Below are 5,558 nucleotides of genomic sequence, written 5' to 3'. Positions count from 1 at the left end.
CCCCATCCTGGATCCCACCCCCTGCGGGACCTGATCCTCCTCTCAGAACAGAGACCCCATCCTGGATCCCACCCCCGTGTGACCTGATCCTCCCTGCAGAGCCTGGACTGTGTCCTGTCTCCATCTTCATCCAGCCTGAGGACTGAGGTGTCGTTTAAGTCCTATAAGCCTGGTGTCCTTACCTTGGGTGTTTTCTGTTCCAGGAGCAGGGAAATCTGGTCTGTGCCGCCGGCTGTAAGGTACTTAAATGCTGGGAGGTGTGGAGGTGTGTCTCCGTGAAGATCCGGTGAGACAGCTCAAACATCAGAAACGTTATGTATGGATCCATGCAAAGCCAGCGATACCGACTGGGTCCTCCTGCTCCTCCATTAGCTGCCTGTGAGCCTCGACCCCTCTTATTTTAGTGTGTATCATTTATTCTGCTGCTGTGAACCCCCTGGGTCCATCTGCGGAGTTTCGCTGCAGGCGTGAATTCTGAACGACTCCAAGCAGTTCTGCTGAACGCTCTGGAACTTAGTGCCACGTCTTCCCGAATTTCCTGATACCATAGCTACTGGCCCTTCCCGGTCTGCTGGCCTCTCCCTCAAGCTCAGAGGCTCCTGTGCACGTAGGGGTGACCCTGACGGCAGGCTGGGCCTCAGTGTGTCCCCAGCAAGGTATGCTGAAGCGATGGCCCTTCATGCCTGTGAATGTGCCTTACTTGGAAACTGGGTCTTCGAAGATGTAGTCAAGTTCAGAAGAGGTTGCCCTGAATTACACTGCGCCCTAAGTATTTTTATTATCATTATTATTTTTTTTTATTTAAAGATTTTATTTTTTTATTTGACAGAAGGCAAGCAGAAGCAGGGGGAACAGCAGAGGGAGAAGCAGGCTCCCCGATGAGCAGGGAGCCCGACGCGGGACTCGATCCCAGGACCCCGGGATCATGACCTGAGCTGAAGGCAGATGCTTCACCGACTGAGCCACCCAGGCGCCCTAGTCTGAACTCTAAGTCTAATGATGCCTTACACATAGGCCACCTGGGGTCCTGGCTGTCTGCGGCGGTGAGGCATGCGACTCTGGATCTGGAGGGTCATGAGTTCAAGTCCCACATTGGACATAGAGATTACTTAAAAATAAAATAGTTTTTTTAAGTGTATTTATTGTATTGATTAATCTCTACACCCAATGTGGGCTGGACCCACAAACCCAAGATCAAGAGTTGGTGCTCTTCCAACGGAGCCAGCCAGGTGCCCCTAAAAATAAAATCTTAAAAAAATCCCCCAAAACAACAGAAGTAAGTAGGCCACGTGTAGACAGACCCAGAGAAAGCCTCGTGACGACACAGGCGGAGACTGGGGTGATGGGCTTCCAAGGCCTGGAAAGACCCCCACACACACAACCACTAACTTGACTTGCCATATTAGGAACTGTGTCCAGTCTTGCTTCTTTATAATGATTATTTCCAGTCTCCTGTGCACTCTCTTGTGGATAAATGAGACCCTTCAATGTGACTTGAAACTTGTCCCCTTCACCTTTCTCTCTGCCACGTCTAACCAGGCAGACTTGAGAACTGTTCCCCTGGCCATCTCTGCATGCCTGTCTGTCTTCACTGAGAGCCGTCTCCTCGGAATAGGGACCTAATTGCCAGCATATCGGCTGTCCTATCTCTCTCCTCTTTGGATTAATTCAGAGCACTTTGTGGGTGTCATTTACGGGCATCAACTCAGAGTGGACGACCTGAAAATCCCATAGGCATGACACAAAGATGAACTAAGGGAAAACGTGGCCATTAGCCGAGGAGGGTGGTGATCCCCTTTGTGGGAGAGGAACAAAATGCTTCCCTGTTGAGCCCCGTCTCCGCCCCCCCCCCCAAGGACGGTCTGCAGAAGCCCCACACCCTGCAGAGGTGTTCGCCCCAGGAAGGAACCTGCAGGTGACCAGGGCTCAGTGCACTTTGAAGGGATCAGGTGGGCAGTCCGTGGCAAATGGGGCCCCCCAGCTTCAGACTTCCCTCCGTGGTCGGCCTGCGATAATAGCTCCAAGGGGGCTTCATGGACGTTTGGTTTAGGTTTATCAGGGGGCCTCACCAGCTTAAACGTAGGCGGGAGGGGTCCTGGGAAGCTAACACAAAGGGGAGGTCCCCTGAAGACACTTGCTGTTTGGACGGAACTGCGCGAGAAACCCGGAGACCAGGTCACCAGGCTAAAGAGTGCGGGTTCCGCTCTGCGGGTCAGTGTTTCCCAGGCTTCTCTGCCTGCAGCCTGGACAAGGCGCATGCCTCACGATGCACTCCGAGCACTTCCATTCTGTTTTGTGGAATGAGGCTGGGCTGTCATAGGCAAACATTCTCTCCTCAACGCAGCTCCTCTCCGGCTTCCTGAGCATGTTTTCAAGTAGACCTGGCTTCTGGGCTTCCCCATTCCTGTCTGCATCGTCCAGTTTTGGCAACTACCCTGGAGATGCCTGATGAGGGTCCCCCAGGTGATGTCAGATCACCCTGCAGGAATCCCCTTGGGTCATGTTGCTGTGGCCAGAATCCCCCTTGACTCCTAATGTTTCCTCTTAGTAACTTTCTATCCCGACTCCCACCCTGCTCTTTGGCCATCAATTCCCACTTTTCCTTGTTGTATTCAGACTTGAGCCCGATCTCTCTGCCCCACTGCAAGACTCCACTGCCTGGTCCCCATAACCATCCCTCTCGTCCCTTGAATAGGCTGCCTTACGGTGTTTTAACAAGTGTCGTGAATTTTTTTCCCCCTTTAACACTGGCACAGATGGTGACGCACCTTTTAATATAATGGGGTGTTGATGAAGGGTTCTCAGAAAGCTAGGACGATCCTGACAGGTATTGGTTCAGGCAGCATTTTGGGAAAGGCCAGGAAAGAGAAGTGTGGGTTGCTCACTGACGAGAAGATACACAGTTGTCAGCACAGGGCTTGAAGGTTGGAAGGACAGCTGCCTCTTACCGGTGTCTGAATCCAGCAGTCGCTGAAGGGGCCCCTCGTACGTCTCAGCCACCAACAGGCTGTGGAGACAGCGTCCCGTAAAAATTCTCTCCCGGATCTGTGGGATGTCTGGGAACCAAAACCTCTTTGGCCTGTAAGTAACATCTTCCGTGAAGACTGCACTGTGGGAAGTGAGAAAAGTCTGGCTCCCAGGCCTCCCCGGGAATGGTAAGGCCCAGAATTCTGCACCTGTAAGGGAGGTGGGCCCCGGATCGGTCCCCCCCGGGGCAGGAAGGACAGATGCACCAGCTAGAACTGACTCCGTGTGACCCATGACTTCCATGATCCAGGTTTCCAAGTCCAGGAATGGATAGTTTAAATGTGCCTTTGTATTCTCATTGTCTTTCTTTACACATTCTCGTGTGGAAAGTTAGAATTTACTTGTATCTTTAGCATCCCCCCCCCCCCCCCCGCCATCTGCATGTCTCAAGGTCAGTTATTTACGCCCACAACTCTTTGATATCATTTCTTTTTTTTTTTTTTTAAAGATTTTATTTATTGATTTGACAGAGAGATAGAGAGCACAAGTAGGCAGAGAAGCAGGCAGAAGGAGAGGGAGAAGCAGGATCCCCGCAGAGCAGGGAGCCCGATGCGGGACTCGATCCCAGGACCCTGGGATCATGACCTGAGCCGAAGGCAGCCGCTTAACTGACTGAGCCACCCAGGCGCCCTTTGATATCATTTCTTTAAGCAGTTTTATTATATTATTATTTTTTAATTTGCTGCTTCCACTAACACAGAGTTAGTGCAATGATAAATCCTCGGCAACTATCCAAGTACCAAATTCCTGAATTGTTGAAACCAAGGCCCGGGAAACGTCGAGGAATTTCTGGGGACACACAGTGACTTTGACTTCCGATATCCGGGCTCTCTTCCGGGACCGTTTCCACCTGGTCTTTCTAGGATTCCAGAACCTTCCCCTTGTGTCCAGCCGGACCCGCCATGACCTTCCTCTGACCCGCCCTCTCCACGAGGCGCCCGGCTTCGCGCCGTTCCTGCGCCGTGCGCGCGGGTCACAGCCGAGGTCCCCGCCCGCCAGCACTGCGTCCCGGGGCGCACGGCCTCCGCGGCGGAACCAGCGGCGGGCGGGCCCAGCGGAGGGTCTAGAAGCCGACCCTCTCCGCGGCCGCGCACCTTCCCTGGGAAGCCGAGGGTCGGGGAGCGGGCGCAAGTCGGTAACGTCCGCGTCTCTGCCCGGCCCTCTCGAGTGGCTCGGCCGCGGGCTGCACCCACCGCCACTGCGCGACTCTGGTGTCGGGACCCGGCGGTAAGGGCTCGCTCGGCCTCCAGCCCCGTCCGGGGGGTGGTGGAATGGGAGCCTCGGGCAGCTCCGGCCCTCCAGAGGTGAGTGGCAGAGGCCTCGGGGACGCGTGCCCACAACCACATTGTCATGCAGATGTTTGGGGCGGAAGGTGGTTTAAATAGAGTTTACAAGCAGATCGTGTTCCTAGGGAATCTCCTTCGGAGGAAGAAGGGAAGCCAGGAGGTCCCCGGCGCTCTAGTGTTCGGACGCACTGTTAGCGACCAGTTAAAGCAAGAAGGGGCGCGGGCGGCTCCCAACCCTGGAGCCGAGTTTGCATTTGCGAACGTGCGGAGTCTCCTCGGGCGCACCCGTGGGAGGAGGAATCACCGGCAGGTGCGAACCTCCATCCTCTTCATTAACTACAGCTGCTCCCCGGGTTCTGCTTAACGGGGGCGGGGGCAGTGTTGTCCTCTCCTCCCTCTTCCAGAAACGTCGCCAAACGCCAAAAAAGCGACCCAAATATACATTTCAAAGAGGCGTGAGAGGAGTCTGGGCTTCCTTCAGAACAAGGAGAATGTAAGGAATTTTGTTGTGGTTTTTCCACTCCTAGAGCAGGTGACCTAGTTCTGATGATGGAGGGGCTGCTGCTTCTCCTCGCTCTGTGTCAGCGTGTCGTTCCCGGAAATTTGTTCTCATTTTCACGCGTTTGCACACACATGCATACAGGGTGAGACGAGTTTCTTTGGCTTTCAATTTAAGAAAATGTGAAAGACAGTAGCCATATTAAACCCTGAGTTCCTAAAGAGCAGTCTGTGGGGTTACCTATATTGTACCCGAATCCCGGCCGCCCCCTCAAACCTTCCCAGTAGGAAACACAGGGCGAGAGCACGTCAGTCTCCATTTCTCAAAATGCGGTGTGCGGATACTCCCAGGACTTACCTGGTAGCTGGGAAGTTTGCACCTTTTGGCCCCCTTCGTCCATTCCGCTCCCTGCCCCCCGGCCAGCTCTGTATTTTAATGTGGAACAAAAGACGAGTTCCCCAGGCGGGGAGGGGCTGTAAAGCCCCAAGCGTCAATCTGCCCAAGCTCCGTCCGGGGACTAGACGCGCGCTGGGAGGCTGCGTCGCGGTGGCTCCGCAGGAACGCGAGGGCCAAGGTGCGCGCGTACCCGCGGGAGTGGAGCGGGGCGCGTAGTTCACGAGCCCCCTGCACAATGCCTGCTCCGAGCGCTTATCAGCGATCGTGTACTCTTCTAAAAATAAAGTGGCTTGCTGGAAGACTGAAAAACTCTCTAAAAATAAAAAAAGTAGTGTACTGTGCGCCCCGCC

At 54.3% G+C, this 5,558-nt stretch overlaps 1 long non-coding RNA gene across 1 annotated transcript in view; it reads left to right on the top strand.

Moving 5' to 3' along the window:
• Positions 1–865, top strand: part of LOC116627909 — a 7,399-nt gene extending 6,534 nt beyond the window's left edge. Inside the window, exons 5-6 of the long non-coding RNA XR_004298555.1 lie at positions 204–378; positions 830–865. This is a non-coding gene — a long non-coding RNA (uncharacterized LOC116627909). The remainder of the gene's footprint in view (positions 1–203; positions 379–829) is intronic.
• Positions 866–5,558: the final 4,693 nt, after the last annotated feature.

This window comes from Phoca vitulina, unplaced genomic scaffold, assembly GCF_004348235.1.
Source record: "Phoca vitulina isolate PV1807 unplaced genomic scaffold, GSC_HSeal_1.0 scaffold106, whole genome shotgun sequence".
NCBI classification, from domain to species: Eukaryota; Metazoa; Chordata; class Mammalia; order Carnivora; family Phocidae; genus Phoca; species Phoca vitulina.
Note: the sequence above shows the minus strand (reverse complement) of the source record. Positions and strands in the feature narration are given on the sequence as shown.